Genomic DNA, 19,782 nt, shown 5'->3' with positions numbered 1-19,782 from the left:
TTAATGTTTTTAAATTTTCATCATAGAGATCTTTACCTTCTTGGTTAAAATTATCCCAAGGTATTTTTTTGGTAGCTATTGTGACTGGGATTGATCTTAGAAGTTCTTTCTCAGCTGTGGCATTGTCTATGTATACAAAGTCTATTGATTTTTGTATGTTAATTTTATATCCTGCAATTTCTCCAAACTCTTTTATGAATTCCCATAATCTTTTGGTTCCCCTATAAATAGAATCACATTATCTGCAAATAGGGATAATTTAACTTCCTCCTTTCCAATTTGTATCCCTTTGATTTCTTTTTTTTTTTTTTTTCCCTAATGGCTCTGGCTAAAACTTCCAGGACTATATTGAATAGCAGTGATGAGAGTGGGCATTCCTGTCTGATTTGAGATCTTTGTAGAAATGCTTCAACTTTTTCCCTTTCAATAAGATGCTGGCTGTGGGTTTGACATAAATTGCCTTGATTGTGTTCAGGAATAGTCCTTTTACTCCCAATTTGCTTAAAGTTTTCATCATGAAACAATGATTTTTTAAAGATTTATTTTATTTATTTGAAAGTCAGTTACAGATAGAGGTAGAACCAGAGAGAAGTCTTCCACCCACTGGCTCACTCCCTAAATGGCCACAACAGCTAGAGCTGAGCTGATCTGAAGCCAGGAGCTTCTTCTGGGTCTCCCATGTGGGTGCAGGGGCCCAAGGACTTGGGCCATTTTCCACTGCTTTCCCAGGCCATATAGCAGAGAGCTGGATCAGAAGTGGAGCAGCTGGGACTCGAACCAGGGCCCATGTAGTATGCCGGCGCTGCAGGCTGGGACTTTAACCTGCTACACCACAGTGCTGGCCTCAGGATGATGTATTTTATCAAATGTTTCTCTGCATCTATTGAGATAACAATATGTGTTTTTATTATACTTTTTTTGACAGGCAGAGTGGACAGTGAGAGAGAGAGAGAGACAGAGAGAAAGGTCTTCCTTTACCGTTGGTTCACCCTTCAATGGCTGCTGCGGTAGGCGCGCTGCAGCCGGCGCACCGCGCTGATCCGAAGGCAGGAGCCAGGTGCCTCTCCTGGTCTCCCATGTGGGTGCAGGGTCCAAGCACTTGGGCCATCCTCCACTGCACTCCTGGGCCACAGCAGAGAGCTGGCCTGGAAGAGGGGCAACCGGGACAGAATCCAGCGCCCTGACCGGGACTAGAACCCGGTGTGCCGGCGCCGAAGGCGGAGGATTAGCCTAGTGAGCCTGCAGCGCCGGCTACAATATGGGTTTTACTCTTTAATTTGTTAATGTGATGTATCACATTTATTGATTTGTGTATGTTGAACCATCGCTACATACCAGGAATAAATCCCACTTGGTCCAGGTGAATGATCTTTCTAATGTGTTGTTGGATTCAATTACCTAGTATTTTTTTGAGAACTTTTGCATCTATATTTATCAGTGATACTTTTTTTAAAAAAACAAGACATTTATTTAAAAGGCAGATCACAGAGAGGTAGAGGCAGACAGGGAGAGAGAGAGGGGTCTTCCATCCGTGGGTCTGCTCCCCAAATAGCTGTAACAACCAGAGCTGTGCCGCTCCAAAGTCGGGAGCCAGGATCTTCTACCAGGTGTCCCACATGAGCGCAGGGGCCAAGGAAGTGGAGCAACCAGGACACCAACTGGTGCCCATATGGGATGCCAGCCTGGCAGATGACGGCTTTACCAGCTGTGCCACAGCACCAGCCCTGCTTTTGTTTTTCTAGGTTTTTGAGTTGCATTAATAGCTCATTTATTTGATCCCTTTCCAATTTCTTGATGTTGGCACCAATTGCTATAAACTTCCCTCTTCACACCACTTTTGCAGTATTCCATAACTTTGGATGTGTTGTGTTACCAGCTTCATTCATTTCCAAGAATTTTTTATTTCCCTTTTGATTGCTCTGTGACCCACTGTTCATTCAGGAGCGTGTTGTTCAGTCTCCATGTGTTTGCATATGCTCTAGAGATTCTTGAGTTGTTCATTTCCAGCTTCATTCCATTGTGGTCAGAGAAGATGCATGGTATGATTTCAACTTTTTTCAATTCATTGAGATTTGCTTTATGGCTTTAGCATATGATCTGTCCTAGAGAGAGCTCCATGCACCCAAAGCTAGCGTGTCCTCCACTTCCCAGCTGCGGGGGTCATGTGTGGCATCCACACTTGCTCTGCAGGGGTTGTGTGTGGCGTCCACACTCGCTCTGCGGGGGTCGTGTGTGGCGTCCACACTCGCTCTGCGGGGGTCGTGTGTGGCGTCCACACTCGCTGCTGCACTTCCGCACCTTCCACACCGATCCACAGCATCCTTCTTCCTTCTGTAGAGTTTCCACTCAAATTTCTCCCAGCTCTCCCCCTGAGAATGCACTCCCCCCGCTCTTTTTCTGCTATTTCCCCCTTGTCTAAAGGAGTGTATCTTTTCCCTATACAGCTGTTTGGGAATGTTCTTTTAATTTTTTAAAAAAATTTGAAAGTCAGAGATACATAGAGCGATGGAGAGAGAGAGAGAGAGAGAGAGAGAGAGAGAGAGAGAGAGAGAGAGGTCTTCCATCCACTTATTCATTCCCTAAATGGCCACAGTAGACAGGGCTGGGCCAAGCCAAAGCCAAGAGCCAGGAGCTTCATCTGGGTCTCCCGTATAGATGACATGGGTGACACTGCTTTTCCCAGGCACATGAGCAGGGAGCTGGATTGGAAATGGAGCAACCAGGACATGAACAGGCACCCATATTTGGGATGCTGGTGTTGCAGGCAGTGGCTCTACTCACTGCACCACAATGGTGCTGGAGAAAACCAATTTAAATGGTTACATTGAAACAAATTCAGGCTTCGAAGTGTAAGGGAGAAGGATGAATGGGTGTGTGAGTCAAAGCTGTTGGCACCTAGATAGTAGAAGTTCACTCATTTAATCATCAAATATTAGTTCTTTGTCTGAACTTCAGATTTTTGGCCATTTAGTCACTTCTGTCCCAAAAAAACGCCACGACATGGGCCGGTAGGGATGGAAGCTTATGTCTGCTGATCAAATCAAAGACACAGTGCTTTTTTTTTTTTTTTTTTCTTTTGGCAGTGAGAGAAGGTGGAAGGATGTTGTCTTGTCCAAGGATTCCCAAAAAGAGAAGGCGTGGGGTAGTGGAAGGGATGGTGACATAGCTCGGCTCCGTCCCAGGGGGACTAACGGGGTGAGGTAGGCTGGAGGTGGGAGTCCTGCCTCGCGGAGCGCCAGACTTGGAGGCAGACAGACCTGGCTGCGAATCTCTGCTTCTACCACTTTTCTAGTACTGTGACCTTGGCACAACGGCTCCAGCTGGCAGTACCACCTTGGGCCGGTTTATCCAGCTCTGCCAAGGCTCTGAAATGCCACCTATGTCAAGGCCTGCACTGGGTGTCAGGGGTGGCGCCTCACCTGTGAAGGAGGGTGCCCACCCTGAGATGAACTTGCAGGCCTACTCTGACCTGGGAGTGAAAGATCACAAAGCAGTGGCCATCCTGCACTACCCCAGGGGGGGGGGGGCTCAAATGGAACCAAGGCCAGTGGGGCTCCCACTGGTTCCTCGGGATCCCCATTTCCAGTGGGTTCTCCTACTGCCACCCCTCCCTCTAAGCCCCTACCCTTCAATGTGCACCCCGTCCCTCACTTGCTAGCCAGTATCATAGGGTGGCTGCCACCACTCCGGGCCAACCTGGGGAGGCAGGGGCCCTGCAAAACTGGGGCTGTGAGGCTCAGGCAGGAGGAGTGGAGTCACTCTCCTGCTGATGCCGGTGCCCAGAGCCCTGCTGTCATGGATTCTGGCCCAGTGGATGAGGAGATGCTGATGTGGAGGGACTGGGACTGGACCGGGCCAATGAGCTTCCGGAGCTGTGGCTGGAGCAGAATCAGTTTGACTTCACTGTAGACTTCCCATCTGGTTGCTGATGCCAAGGCCCCTAAAGATGGAGGAATAAAGCCACCAAGTTACTTGCTAAGAAAAAAAGGCTGGAGGCTTTGGTGCTATCTTGGTAGGACCCTGGGCATTAGCACAGTGACAGTGCGAGGCAACTGCAAGAGCCCAGGCGTCATGGGTGCCTCCTTTGCACTCCCACGTCCACCCCTGTGTTCTGTAGCCCAGGGCTGCTGTGACACTCCAGGGAGGAGAGAAGCATCCCTTGGGTTTTCTGGCTTGAACAATGGGGTCCGTGTTGGTGCCACTCAAAGGCATGGAAAATACCATGGGAGGAGCAAGCTCCCAGGGAAGCCAGTGAGTTTACCCACAGAGATGGCTCACCAGACCCATGTATGTGATAGAGATAGGCTTGGGTCAGCCCCAAGGAGCAAGACTCCAGGCCTCATGTCCCTACCAAGCAGGACCAGAGGCTGAAGCTACAAACAGGTTCACCAAAGCCAGCTGAGCTGCAGTGAGGAGAGCTAGAGATTCCGGGAAGTGAGATGTGTCACGGCAAGTTCAGAACCGCTGTGGGCGACAGTCGGAAAGGACTGAGGTCTAGGATGGCGCGTCCTTGACCTGGAGGGGCAAACTGTGTATGTGCTGTGAGCCTGTGTCTGAAGGTGGCCAGCTGAGTCCACTAGGCCACAGGCTTAGTCCAGCAGCTTCCCCATTTCTGTAGGCCGGGTCTCTAGTGCACTGTTGGACAAGCACGCGTGAGTCCATGTCGGAGAAATCACCGAGTGGGAGGCATGGTGTCCGCTCTGCTCCCCACAGCAGGCTCGTGTGTGTGAGTGTGTGGGTGTGGGGGGAGAAGCGGAAGTGCAAACACACGGGAACGCACACCACAGCCAGCACACACAGGAATGCACACCGTCGGCCAGCACACACGGGAGCCCACACCTAGGCCAGCACCATCCTCCTCACAGCCTTTGCTGATCCTTGTCCATGAGGCTGGATCTGGCCAATAACCATATAAAAAGATGCCCAACAGCATTATTCAGCAGGGAAATGAAGATTAATACCATGATGAGAGACCACTAGACTTTGACCACAAGAGCTAACATGAAAAGAATTGACAATACAGCGCTCTGGACTCAAGTGTTGGGATGCACAGCTATTGTACACCTGCCATGTTGCTGCTGGACCTAAAATTGGACACAGTTGGAAAACTGTGGAAGTATCTACTATAGCTAAACATAGCCACCCATTCTGTTCCTAGGTATATACCCAAGAGAAATGGGTGCTGGGTCCACCAGAAATGTATAGAAACCTATAGAAAAGAATGTTCATAGCAGTTTTATTCCTAATAGCCAAAAACTGGATTCAGGAGTGGGTATTTGGCACCGAGGTTAAGGTACTGCTTCCCCATATTAGAAAGCATGGCTTGAGTCCTGGCTTTGCTTCCAGGCCAGCTTTTTACCAAACAGTACCCTGGGAGGCAGCAGATGATGGATCAAGCTGTTGGGCCCCTGTTACCCATGTGGAAGGCCTGGATGGAGTTCCAGGCTCCTGGCTTCAGCCTGGGCCAGCTCTCTCCATCTATCTCTCTCCATCTATCTCTTTATCCATCTTGCTGCCTTTCAAATAAAAAGGAACATAAATAAATTAAAAAGTGAAGATGACATTTAAAATTTCTTGTAAAAATACTGGGTTCATCTCAAATGTCCGTTTCAGGAATGAATCAATATATTGAAACACTCTTATACCAGCATTGTTCACACTCGCCCCAGGCTGGAAATAACCCAGATGTTTTTCAGTGGGTGAGGGGTAAACTGTTTCTTCCGCACAATGGCATGCTACTCAGTAATGAGAAGGAATGAGCTATTGATCTGCGCACCAGGTGGACAAATCTCAAATGTGTTCTCCTGACTGCAGAACACTCCCAAAATGCTTTGTACTGCATGACTCCATGTTTGTGACATCCTGGAAAAGATAGCATTACAGAGCAGAGAGCAGATCAGTAGCTATCACAGTTCACGGATGAGGGAAAGGTCAGGACACAAAGGAACCACCCACAGAGAACAATGATAGAACTGTTCCGTGTGCTGCCCCCTGGTGGTTTCCAGCAGTCACATGGGTATAAAGTGCACCAAAAGCTCATTTCACTGTATGCAAATGAGATTTTTTGAAACATAAGAGCCACACCCACACCCTGCCCCTCCTTGTTGACTAGCCTCTCCTCTGAGCTCCTGTATGAACAGATAGAGATTCTGTCCTCTGGTTATACCCACAGCAGCCTGGAGCCAGGAACTCGCCATGGGTCTCCCACACGGAGGGAGGGCAGGGACTGAGTGCTTGAGCCGTCACTGCAGCCTTGCAGGGTGTGCGTTACCAGGAAGCTGGGGTCAGGCGCCGTGCTGGGAACCAAACCCAGTACTCTGATGGCACCCAGCTGGCGTCTAAGCCACCGTGACAAATGCCTGCCCCTGTGAGCTCAAGTTCTTACCCTACTGTTCTCGTGGCCCAGGAGTGACATGCCCTGTGAGACACTTACCTCCCTGTCCATCTCCATGTGCTTGCTTTTTAACCCTTGGAGCTTGCCTCCACCCCCCTGCCGAAACATCGAGCTGCTCCACGTGTCACACCCATGGAGGGAAGCGTGGGGCCGAGCCTTCCCGGGTGGTTAGCCTGGTCCCACAGAATGCCCACCAGGCCTCCACAGGAGCACGGCAGTGCTGTGGCACAGCAGGTTAAGCCTCCTCCTGCAATGCCGGCATCCCATGTGAGTACCAGTTGGGGCCCAGCCCTAATCATTACATCCATTTGGGGAGTGAACCAGAGATGGAAGATCTCTCTCTCCCCTCTCCTTTCCTCTCATTTTCCCTCTCCCTCTCCCTGTAACTCTGCCTTTCAAGTAAATAAATTAATCACCCTTGGCTCATATGCACACGCTGCTTGCCTGGACCCCCACCCCCCAAGGCCTTGCCCGCCCTCCTGGGGTGTTCAGTCTTACTAAAATCCCACCCTCTACCCCAACAGGCAGCCTCTTGGGCCTCGTCTCCCAGCCCTTGGGATACGCTGGTCTCACTGGTTCTCCTACAAACCCACTGCTGGCCTGCCCTTCCCCACACTGTCATGGCCTGGTTCAGACCCTCAGCCTCCCCGCTGAGCTGTCCTGGGGCGGAGAGAGCCTCCAGCCACCCTCTCTGCCTGATCCCACACTTCTCTAATTCTGCCTTCTCCCTGGGCTCCCCACCCCAGCTTGGTGGGTGCACACGAAGCTTTGAGGCCAGGCCCCTGCTGCTGTTCCCAATCCACAGCTCTGTGCAGACACATCCCCACCTTCCCGTTCAACCCGGCCACCTGCTCTCCCACTCTTCCACGACTGCTCACACCCATCCCTCTGCCTGGAGCTTCCTTCTCAGCCCTCTGTCCACCTAGCAACCCACTGTAATTTTCTTTAAGGTCCTACTCCAATGCTACCTCCTCCATAACATTGTCCCTGGCCATGCCATAGCCTCTCCATCTGCCCCAGGAACACACACTCCATCGGTAGACACTTGCGGCTCACCTAGGACAGACAATGGCATAGATAAGGACCCTGGCCCTGAGGGGCCTGCACAGCCCTGGGTGAGACAGGCTATAATCACACAGATGCATCCTGGGATTTCAAGGGGAAGGGCCATGGAGGGGAGGGCACTGGCCTAGCGATTACGATCGATGCCCGTCTCCTGTACGGGAGCACCTGCCTCCTCTCTTGATTCCACTTTTCTGCTAATCCACACCTAGGGAGATAGGAGCACAGCTCCAGTGCGTGGGTCCCTGCCACCCACATCAGAGACGTGGACTGTGTTCCCAGCTCCTGGCTTCTGCCTGGCCCAGCCCTGGGCATTGCGGGCAGCAGATGGGAGCTCTGTTTGTCTATCTCTTTCTCTCTCCCAAATAATGAAAGTTTAAGAAGACGGCCAGGGAGGCTTCCTTGTGAGGATGCCACTTAAGCAGAGGGCTGAGGGAGCCCTGGCCTGCCTTCATGGTCCCTCCTAGGTAGGCTGGCCAGACTGAGCAAGTAAAAATAGTGTATGAGCTTTGCTCCTACTTAAAAAAAAAAAAAAAAAAAAAAAAACACCTGTCCAATGTTTGCATGAAGCTGAAATCTGACCCAGGGGCCTGTGCTTTATCAGGCAACCCTAACGGAGGACTGGAGGACGGAGGACAGAGGACGTCACACCCTGTGGGTTCAGAGGATGAGCACACACAGGGTCCAGGGCACAGCACCCGCCACCTGGCCTGCACCTGTGCTTGCCCGCTTCGTGCTCACGGTGCTACGTGCCACTCTCTGCCTGCTAGAGGCAGCCCGGGGCTGGCCGGGGAGGAGCTGCTGCTCTCCCTGTCTCTCTCAGTGCCCACCGGACCGCCTTCAGGAATAGTAAAGTCAGAAAAACAGTTTCAGGCAGCGACACGGGAAACTGACAAGTTCTCAGGCTCCCGCCCGTTTCGTGGTCCCCCTGCCTTACATGAAGTTTCTGCTCTCCACCATTTCTGTTCCCCCAGCCAAGGGCCGTCTGAAAAACTTTTTTTAAATCTGAAAAACAGAGACAGAGCTCTATCTGCTGGTTCACCCTCCAAATGACTGCAACAGCCAGGGCTGGGCAAGGCTGAGACCAGGAGCCCAGGACCCGGCCCATGGCTCCCACGCGAATTGGAAGCAAAGCTGGGACTCGAATCCAGGCAGTGTGATACAGCGTGTCAGTGTCCTGAGCAGTCTTAGCCTCTGTGCCAAACGCTCACCCCACCAGTTCATAAATTTTAAATCGTGTGCCGTTCAGAGGAGCATGATGAAGTCTCTGTCCCGCCCCTTGACCCGTGTGTCCATGCCAGACACCCTGCTCCCCTGCCGCTCAGTAGCCATCTTGGTTATCTCATCAACCGCTGTGGGATTGCAATGCTTGTCCAAGTAACCCCTGTTTTACTTAACACTGGGCCCAAGGAGCAGGGGAGCCCAGCCCGGAACACACGCAAGCGCAGGTGAGTGCTGGTAGGAGGTGGTGGCAATGCTCAGGGCATACAGGAAAATGCAGGGTACCACGTACGTGGGGTTCAGTTCTCTCTCTCTGCTTCCACCCAGCCCCTGAGGGTCTTGGCATTCATCCCCTCTGGGAAGGGGAGATGTACTGGAGGAGAAGCATCCTTGGAAAACGTTGCTCTATGTACAGTCTGCAGCGTGCAATCTAAGAAAACACTGCTTGCATCTAGCTGCCAAAAACGTGGGCTCTCCTAAGCCGCCTCTGTCCGAGTGGCCGAGTTGGCACCCACAGCCGTTGGGTAGGTGCTTGTCCATCAAGCAAGTGGCGTGAAAGCCCGGATTGGGATTCTGCGACCCGGTGGCTTCTCCCTGCTGGCCTGGGCCAGCGTGACACCCTGTGTCGTCCCAGGCGTGGCAGGGACCGTGGGTGGAATGCACCCTGGACATGAAGACTCCAGTGTGCATCCCACAATGGAAGGCTAGTCCCAAAGCTCAGCCCCTAGCGCCCCCTGGAGGTCAGCGATCCCCCCCCTCCCCAGGCCCGGGCCTGCAGCAGCAGGCAAAGGTGTGGTCGGCCGGCGACCAAGCCCGGTGCTGCCAACCGGCTCACAGACGCGCACTGTCCCGGGGCAGCCTCGGTCCTGTGGGTTTCCACTCGGGAGGGGGCTGTTGCCTTGGTCTCTGGGAGCTTTGAGAAAGGACAAGGAGAGGCACTGTGTGAAGGGCTGGACTTGGGACTCTGCTTTCCGTGCTAGCTACAGACCGTGGGGTGTTGAAAGCCTTGCATCTGCTTATGAATCGCCTGTCTGTTTTTGTGCATGGAGTGGGGTTACAGGCTGGAGGTGCTGAAATTATGTTCACTTGCCGGGGGAGTTTCCCCCAGCCCTAGCCTTGCACTGAGCACTCTCTGTTTCTGTGTGGGTTATGATGTCATTCTTTGGTGCGTTTTATAACCTGAGGTGCTGAGAGCTGCCTCCCTTCGCCTTATGTGCCGGAGCCAACAGTGCCCACCAGAAGCTCGGTGGCGCCTGATCCACCCAAAGAAAGTAATCCAGGGTAAGCAGTGTGGGTGGCGGTGTCCCGGGCTGGCGCAGGCGCACCCCATTCATCTTCAGCACACTGTTCACTCGGAGACAAGGACGCCAGTCACAGACTCAATGCACAGATCCAAGGCAGAAATAGGAGGCAAATACGAAAAAGAGGAGAAGGGAGGGAGGGAGGGAGAGAGAGAGAGAGAGACTGTAGATGGCCTGGAAACAATCCACCGGGCCTTTTTGTGGGTGAGTGGCTGATTGGCAGGCAGCTAGCTAAGATGGCAGCAGGGTGCTCTGCCCTGGGCAGCTGTGTGGTTAACACATAGGCCATTCCGTGTATGGATCGTGCAGAAGACATGGAGGGGAGCTGTGCTGTTCACGTGACAAGCTGCCTCTGGGTCCTGGGGTCCTGGGAGGTTACCTTTGCCTCCACTGAGCAGGTCTGCCCTTCATAAAAGTTCTTGCAGGGGGCGGCACCCGTGACACCGGCATCCTATACCAGCCCTCATTCAAGTCCTGGCTGCTCCACTTCCGATCGAGCTCTCTGCTGTGGCCCGGGAGGGCAGTGGAGGATGGCCCAAGTCCGCGGGCCCCTACACCCACATGGGAGACCCGGAAGAAGCTCCTGGCTCCTGCCTGTAGCCTTGATCAGCCCTGGCCATTGTAGCCATCTGGGGGAGTGAACTTATAGATGAATGATTCTCTCTCTCTCTCTCTCTCTCTCTCTCTGTCTTTTTCTTTGTGTGTGTGTGTGTGTGTCTCCTTCTTTCTCTGTAACTCTTTCAAATAAGTAATATTTAAAAAAAAAAAAAAAAGCTTCTTCAACAGCAAGTCCACACTAACCACCTGTATATCCCATAAAAGGAAACGAGCTACATATGTTGTCATTCAAAGGGACTTTAAAAAGTGTGTAGAAGAATGAAATTAAAAGAGAAACTTTATTTCTCAACATAGAATCCATCAAGTTCAAGACACTCGATGGCACCAGTTGTTCAGTCCATCTCCATAGAACTGAAGCCCTTGGCATTTCATATCAGTGCAGCCTTCTTTTATATTACATTATTCACCGAAGAAAAATGCATGCCATTAGAGATGTTTTAAGTTTAGGCAAGGAAAGAGGCTGGCGCCATGGCTCACTAGGCTAATTCTCCACCTGCGGCCCTGGTACTCCAGGTTCTAGTCCCGGTTGGGGCACCAGTTCTATCTCGGTTGCTCCTCTTCCAGTCCAGCTCTCTGCTGTGGCCTGGGAGGGCAGTGGAGGATGGCCCAAATGCTTGGGCTCCTGTACCCGCATGGGAGATCAGGAGGAAGCACCTGGCTCCTGGCTTTGGATCTGTGCAGCGCGTCGGCCTTGGCGGCCATTTGGGGGGTGAACCAATGGAAGGAAGACCTTTCTCTCTGTCTCTCTCTCTCACTGTCTAACTCTGCCTGTCAAAAAAAAAAAAAAAAAAAAAAAAGGAAAGGAAAGAAGTCAAGGACTTTAAGTCAAACCAAGACCATAAGGTGCGAATGTAATGACACCTGTTAAGCTCATGCAGAGTCGCTGTTCTTGGATGAAAGAAACGAGCAGGCGCACTGTGACGGTGGGGGCCACTCTGGGAAGCTGTCTGGACGTGGACACTTTCCTGCTAGTGCTTTGCACCTTCCTCCTTCTTTGGCTTTCCAGAAAGCCATCGAGCGGCCCAAAAAAACCCATCGCCATGACCTTGCTCTTGACCGGTCTGCTTCCGCTTTCACGGGACCACTTCCAGCTCTTGCTGACCATCGCTGCGATGGTCTTTGTGTCCCACGCCATCCTGTCATTCCAAGGAAGCTGATCTGGGCACGACAGCTTGGGTAACCAGAGAGCAGCGGTCAGCATGGCGTCAGCTGTGCCGGCCGGGACGGCTCTGGTGCCGGCTGCTGTTTAATCGTCGGCCCTCCTCCTCAGGAGGCTGTGAGCAAGGTGAGGGGATTCCTTGCAGACTGACATGGGGGGGGGGGGGTGGGCTTCACCTTCAACATGTCTCCCCCCCACCCCATTTACAAATTGCTGACTTCTATAGAGCATTGTCCCCATGAACTTTTTGTAAAATGTCAACGATTTCATGATTCTTCCACCCAAGCTTCCCTAGAAATCTGATGTTTCCCCTGGCTCCAGTTTAGGCAGAACTCCTGGTGTTCTGATGAGAGCCCTTTTCAAATGGGAGTCTTCTCACTGCCTGAAACTACGTCCTGTCCAGACACGTGACAACAAGTTAGCACGAGTTTATTTGGGCCCAGGACATGTCTGAAGTCCATGTACGGATTTCTCATGATATGCACTTCGAGGAACTGTCTGAGGATTTATGAGGTCTGTGCTATAGAATACCAAAACTCCATTAAAATGTTGTAGTGACTTAAAGAAAATGTCGAGAATATGTGTGAAAGAATATGTAATAGGTGTAAATGACTACGTAATAATTAAGCATACGAGAAGATGTAATAATATGGGAAGTTGTTCCTGATATAAAAATAAAAAGTAGATTTCAACAAGATCTACACATTGAGTTCAGGAAAGGGATGGTACCATACAAAACCCCAGTACAACAACTAAAGGATTTTTTTCCTTATTTTTAAGCTCTCTGCTGGAATCTTAGCAGTGATATTAATATATGTGTATTCTTTATAAGGTATAACAAGTAAATAAAAACGTGCTTTAAAGTAAGACTAAATAAACATAAACCTGAACCTGTACCTCGGATTTCAAATGATATATATTTTTTAATTTTTAGAAAAGTCTTATTTGAGATGGAGTGGGACTGAGGGGAGGAAAGAGAGGGAGAGACGGAGATGGAGAGGGCGAGAGAGAGAGGGAGGGAGGGAGGGAGGGAGGGAGGGAGGGAGGGAGCTCACATTCACTGACTCACTTCCCAAATGCCACAATGGTCCTGGGCCAAAGCTGGGAGCCAGGAACTCAATCCAGGTCTCCCACGTGGGTGGCAGGAACCCAGTTACTCAAGTCATCACCATGGCCTCCCAGCGTCTACACTAGCAGGAAGCTGGAGCCAGGAGCTGAAGCCAAGAATGGAACCCAAGCGCTGTGATACGGGATAAAACGTCTCAATGGCCAGGCCAGATGCCCATCCCAAAGGATATTTTCATAAGGCATACACCTGCAAAGGCAGGGAGGAGAAGCCAAAATGAAAAAATGCATGGAGCGCGTGGATGAGGGATCCAACAGGAGGGAGTCCAAGGAGACTCCCAACACAACGTGGAAGGCAGAGCCCAGGTTGGGGGGTCGTACGTGGCATAAAGGGCAAGCGAGAGTGTGGGGGTGAGCCAGGAAGTTCTCAGAAGAGACTTGCCAGAGAAGGTGAAGCTGTTAGAATAGCTAACAGGCTCAAATTTTTACAAAGGAGCTATTGTCCACCAGCAGAGATTTTTGGATTGAAATAACATCAACAGAAGACGACACAAGTGAAATAAGAAAAACGACTATAAACTAAAAAGAACTAAGGCCGATAAAGGTTGTCAGAAAAAGAGTATTAATCAGGGGAGTACCAGGAATGGGGAAAACACAGTGATTTGAACAGAGACTGTCTAGTATCAGGCACTGCTGACGATCGTGGTGGTTGGAGTAAGGAGGCATTAGTAAAAGGTGATGGGCACGCTGCAGGATGCAAGAACTGCAGGTGGAAGGAGCGGCCAGCACCTCTATAGGCTGAGATCCAGGGCCCAGGAAACCCTGCTGAGCTGCAGACACGGCCCAAGACAGCACAGTCCTGGTCGGGCCGTGGTGCCAAAGTGCCAGAACTTGCTGGAAGTCTCTAAACATGCGCAAAATCCACCCCCAGGCGGGGCGTTTGGCTCAGTGGTCAAGACGCCCACACCCCACAGGGAACAGAGGGCCTGGGTTCCAGTCCCAGCTTCACTTCTGAGTCCAGCTCCCTAAGGAGGCAGCCGGTGATGGCCCAAGTGGGGTCCCTGCCCCCGACAATTCCAATTCTAAACAATCCTAAAACCCACACCTTTTTTTAAAGAGACTCCCCTCTCTAGGATGCTAGGGAGACACTCGCCAGGGGCAGGAAGGCCGGTGCTGGGGGAAGCCCTGGCCGCTGCCCCGTCAGGTGCTGGAGGCCCTGAGCGCAGACCCTTGAAGAAGAGAAGTCAGAGCCAATAGGAAAAGCCACTTCTCCTGCAGTGACTCTCTGGCGCCCTCTAAGGACGAACTCAGAAGGTGCCCCGTCTCAGCCAGCTGTGGCTTTTATAGTGTCCATATCCAAAGATTCAACCACTCACAGATGGGAGACATGCATAAAAAAATTCCCTCCATCCTGAAAACATACATTTTTTCCTATCATTGTTATTCCCTAAACAATATAGCATAGTTAACTATTTACATAGCATTTATATTGTATTAGTGATTATAAGTAATCTAGAGATTTTTTTAAATATTTATTTTACTTGTTTGAAAGGCAGAATTAAACAGAGAGAAAGAGAGAGAGAGGTCTTCCATCTACTGGTTCACTCCTCCAGTTGGCTACAATGGCCAGAGCTGGGTCAGGAGCCATTTTTCCAGCTCTCCCACGTGGGTACAGGGACCCAAGCACTTGGGCCACCTTCTACTGCTTTCCCAGGCACATTAGCAAAGAGCTGGATCAGAAGTGGAGCAGCTGGGACTCGAATCAGTTTTACCTGCTGTGCCACAATGCTGGCCAATTGAAATGATTTAAAGTAAAGGAGAGATCGTGTAGAAGCTATATTGTACATACTACCCCATATAAGGGGTAGTATTGTCCCCTTGAGATGCTCAGTACACTGGATCACGCCCACACACACTGTAGAGGCCAACCTGCTCCCCTCGGTGCACAAAGACAGATGCTGAACTTGGGGCAGGCATTTGACCTAGCGGCCAAGGCACTGCTTGAGATGCTGCCTCCCACATTGTAGTACCTGGGTTCAATACCTGCCTCCGGCCGCTGACTCCAGTTTCCCAGGGGGGCAGTAAGTGATGGCTAGGTACCTAGGTCCCTGCCACCATGCAGGAGACCTGGCTTGAATTCCTGGCTCCTGACTTCTGCCTGGCCCAGGCCAGGACATTGCAAGCAGTTGGGGAATAAACCAGCTGATGGGAGTACTCTCTCTTGCTCTCTCTTTCTCTTCCTCTGCCTCTCAAATAAATAAAATTGATCATGTTTTAAAAATACTTTTCCAGAAGCATCCTCACCCAGAAACAACATTTAGCCATATAGCTGGCACCGCATGGCCCAGTCAAATTGTCACATAAACCTAACCGCTGTCAGGTTTATGTGACAGGGGGAACGTGTGGCTCCTGGACACAAGCAGGGGCTTGCTTGGGGGCGGGGGCGTGGCTGGAGGAGAGGAGCCACAGTGGGCAGCACAGGGCACGGGTCGGAGGTGCGGTGAGGAGGGTACATGAGAACAGCAGGTGCCTGTGGTCTGGGTGAGAGGGACTTGCACTAAATGAGAAGCAGCATGTGGTGGACGCACGGGGGGGAGCACCTGTCTCTCCCCACCCCTCTCATGGCAGACACGGCAGCCCCCTATTGGCCTTTCTGCCAAGGCACCGCTAACGTCCCTGAAACTCCTTGCATGCTCCCTCTGTGGGGCCCCTGTGCTCCCTGCCCGGGTGTCATGCCCCCCCACGTCTCCCATGAGCCCCTGGGGGCACCTAAGGCATGGCAGTGAGGGGTCCCACAGTTCTGAGTGCACAGGATGGGGTCACGAGCCACAGGACCGAGGGCCATTTTAGTTCAGGGAAATGGAATGAAAACATAAGTTCATTTGGCGTAAAAAATTTTGAAATCTATGTATACCAGTGGTCTTCAAAAAACTCCATGGGAAATGTATATTATTATTAAAAAACTATGCATTGGGTTATAAAAAATTTACACAGCAAAATAGCTTTTTATCTTTTAAAAGAGCATTCATTCATTTACTTGTATGAGAGACAGAAGGAAAGGGAGAAGAAGAGAGAGGGAAAGAGAAGGCTCCCGTCTCCTGGTTGACTCCACACATCTCTGCAACAGTTGGGGCTGCGCCAGGCTAAAGTCAAGGGCCAGGAACTTGATCCCCGTCTCCCGCGTGGATGACAGGGACCCAGCTGCCACTGGAGCCATCAGCTGGCGTAAAACTTCATTGGCAGCCGGCCCCAGCGCTGCAGTGGGAGTCCATCCCCGGGTGAGCCCTGAGGCAGCCTCAGAGAGCGCTCTGCTGGACTGCCCACCACCGTCTCCATCGAGGCGGGAAGCCCCCGGGCTTTTTGAGCTGGAGCATGAGCAAAGAGAAGCTCGAAGAACCCAGAACCTCCATATGATTGCAGTTATTTCACACAGTAATTAATGCAACACCTTCGTGCATTATATCAATAAAAGTTATTGGGTGCCGGTTCGAGTCCCAGCTGCTCCACTTCTGATCCAGCTCTCTGCTGTGGCCTGGGATAGATAGCAGTAGAAGATGGCCCAAGGGCTTGGGCCCCTGCACCCACATGGGAGACCCGGAAGAAGCTCCTGGCTCCTGGCTTCGGATTGGCTCAGCTCTGGCTGTTGCAGCCATCTGGGGAGTGAACCAGTGGATGGAAGACCTCTCTCTCTGTCTCTACCTCTCTCTGTAACTCTATCTTTCAAATAAATAAAATAAATCTTTAAAAAAAAATGTAAAGAGCTGCCATCACATTAAAAAAAAAAAGATACATTAACTACCCATGTGCAGGCAGCACCATCCTACGTATATTACCAAATTACTGTTTTGTGGGAATTAACGCTCTGCGATCCACAAAAAATATTGTCTCTGCCCAACCCATTAAGAACCATATGTAGCATTAGAGAAAAACATAACAAAGTGGAAAATGTGCAAATATATGGCATGGACACTTGTTGAAGAAAGGGCACAACTTGGAGTGATTAATTAAATTATTATATGCAGGGTCCAGCAGTGTGGCACAGTAGGTAAAGCTGCCGCCTGCAGTGCCAGCATCCCATATGGGCAACAGTTCGAGCCCTGGCTGCTCCACTTCCAATCCAGCTTTCTGCTGTAGCCTGGGAAAGCAGTAGAAGATGGCCCAAGTCCTTGGGCCCCTGCACCCATGTGGGAGACCCGCAAGAAGCTCCTGGCTCCTGGCTTCAGATCGGTGCAGCTCCAGCCGTTATGCGGCCAACTGGGCAGTGAACCAGCAAATGGAAGACCTCTCTCTCTCTCTCTCTCTCTCTGCCTCTCCTTTCCTCTCTGTGTAACTCTTTCAAATTTAAATAAACAAATCTTTTTTGAAAATTACTATATGCATACATTTAACAGTTTTGAGAGCCATAATTCCACTGCATTTTTAGTGTTTCAAGAAGCTGAACTTTCCCCCTTAACATTTTTTTTTAAAGATTCATTTATTTTTTGAAGGGCAAAGTTACAGAGAAAAAAAGAGGGAGAGACAGAGAGAGACAGACCTTCCATCTGCTGGTTCACTCCCCCAAATGGCCATAACTGCGGGAGCTGGGCCAATCGGAAGCCAGGAGCCAGAAGCTTCTTCCCTATCTCCACATGGGTGCAGAGCCCAGGCACTTGGGCCATCTTCCCCTGCTTTCCCAGGTGCATTAGCAGGGAGCTGGATCAGAAGTGAAGCAGCCGGACCCCAAACCAGCGCCCATATGGGATGCTGGCACTACAGGTGGCAGCTTTACCTGCTATGCCACAGCGCCAGCCCCAGTCTTAATGTGTGTTAATTTTTTTTTGACAGAGTTATAGACACTGAGAGAGAGAGACAGAGAGAAAGGTCTTCCTTCCATTGGTTCACTCCCCAGAAGGCTGCCACAGCCAGATCTGCTCTGATCCGAAGCCAGGAGCCAGGTGCCTCTTCCGGGTCTCCCACGCGGGTGCAGGGGCCCAAGCACTTGGGCCCTCCTCCACTGCCTTCCCAGACCACAGCAGAGAGCTGGACTGGAAGAGGAGCAACCGGGACTAGAACCTGGTGCCCATATGGGATGCCGGCGACGCAGGTGGAGGATTAACCAAGTGAGCCACGGCGCTAGGCCCTAAAATTTTATTTATTTGATAGGCATAGATAGAAAGAGATCTCCCATGTGCTAGCTCACTCCCCAAATGCCCACAATAGCCAGGACTGGGCCAGGTTGAAACCAGGAGCTCAGAACTCAGTTTGAATCTCCCTCTGGTCTGGACCAGCTCTGGATACTGGGAACATTTGGGGAATGAACCAGTGGATGAAAGCGCTCTCTCTCTCTCTCCCTTAAAAGTAAAATGAAAATAAATTGTTTAGAAGATACATTCATTTTTGTGCAAAAAATCTTGAAATCAGTGCATGGAAGGGATCTTCAAAAATCATGGAAAATATATATTATGAAAAATATGCATAAATTTCACATTTCTTGCACTGAAGTAATCATCTTTTAATTCTATTCCCGATGAACTTTTTGAGGTGCCCTTAAAGGCATTGAATTGTACTTTATTTTTTAAAAATATTATTGATTTATTTGAAAGGCAGAGCTGCAGAAAGAGAGAGAGGTAGAAAGAGAGATCTCCTGTCCACTGATTCACTTCCCATTTAGCCGCCAATGGTCAGGGCTCGGCCAGCCAGAAGCCAGAAGCTAGGAGCTTTATACAGGTCTCCCATGTGGGATGACCTTTGGACCATCTTCTGCTGCTTTTTCCAGACATTATCAGGGAGCTGGTTTAGAAGTGGAGCAGCCAGGACTTGAACCAGCGCCCTTATGGGATGCTGGCATCACAGGCGGTGGCTCTACCTGCTAGCCATTGTGCTGGCCCCAAATTGTACATTATAAGCAAATGAGTTTCCTGGTATGCAAGTTATATCCCAATAAAAGCTGCTCTTTAAAAAAATATACTAGAGGGGCTGGCTTTGTGGTTAAGCCACGGCCTGAGACACTGGCATCCCATGTAAGCGCCTGTGAGAGTCCTGGCTGCTCCGCTTCTGATCTAGCTCCCTGCTATGGCCCGGGGAAGGCAATGGAAGATGGCCCAAGTGCCTGGGCCCCTGCACCCACGTGGGCGACCTGGAGCTTCTGGCTTTGCCCTGGCCCAGCCCCTGTCATTGCAGCCATTTGAGTAGTGAACCAGCAGATGGGAGATCTCTCTCTCTCTCTCTCTCTCTCTCTGTCTCTCTCTCTGTGTGTGTGTATGTGTATGTGTGTGTGTGTCTCTCTCTCTATAACTCTTTCAAATAAATAAATATTTTTAATGCAAAAAATTGCTTGAAAGGAAAAAACTTTGGGAAGTTTTCTACTACTTTCGGAACACAGAGCCGGCGTGTCCGGGCTGGGAGCTGTGTGCTGTGTCTGTGTTTTGTCATGCTGTCCCTGGGACAGGCATGGCTGGTTCGCACGGCGTGGACAGAGGTGCCACGCGCAGGGTTAAGAGGGTACTCGGTGCTGTAAGCAGGGGAGAGCCACAGAGCTGTGGCAAAATGAAAGAAAGGAATGTGCCCCCTTTTGGGAAAGAAACGCAGACTTAGCTGTGCCCGGAGCACACACCTGCCTGGGAGGCAGCTACCGCAGGTACAGGCCCCGGGCCAGGATGGAGGGACGGGTGCGCCCCTTCACTCACTGTCCTTCTCTGTCCCTGTCCTGGCTACGGCACCTTCCCTTGGGCTGTGCCCACCTGGCTGGACGTCAAATTCACCTAGTTTCGGGAGGCCCCATCATTGGGTTAAGAGCTTGTATGTGTGTGTGGCCTGCCTGGATGCAGGCACTGGGAGACAGTACTGGCCTTGGGATTGCACGGCTGCCACTGGGGTCCTGGGGCTTCAGCCCAGAGTCGGGGATTCTGAACCAGCTTAGGGAAAATGCTGACACTGATACGGGGCCAAGCTATGAGCCTCTGGTGCCGCCTCCCAGCCAGCAC

General features: G+C 51.0%; 1 pseudogene; it reads left to right on the top strand.

The window, feature by feature from the left end:
* Positions 1–3,361: 3,361 nt before the first annotated feature.
* LOC133761179 (cbp/p300-interacting transactivator 1-like) lies at positions 3,362–3,929 on the top strand (annotated as a pseudogene).
* The last annotated feature ends 15,853 nt before the right edge of the window (positions 3,930–19,782 follow it).

The sequence above is a fragment of the Lepus europaeus genome, chromosome 5, assembly GCF_033115175.1.
Source record: "Lepus europaeus isolate LE1 chromosome 5, mLepTim1.pri, whole genome shotgun sequence".
Lineage (NCBI taxonomy): Eukaryota > Metazoa > Chordata > Mammalia > Lagomorpha > Leporidae > Lepus > Lepus europaeus.
Note: the sequence above shows the minus strand (reverse complement) of the source record. Positions and strands in the feature narration are given on the sequence as shown.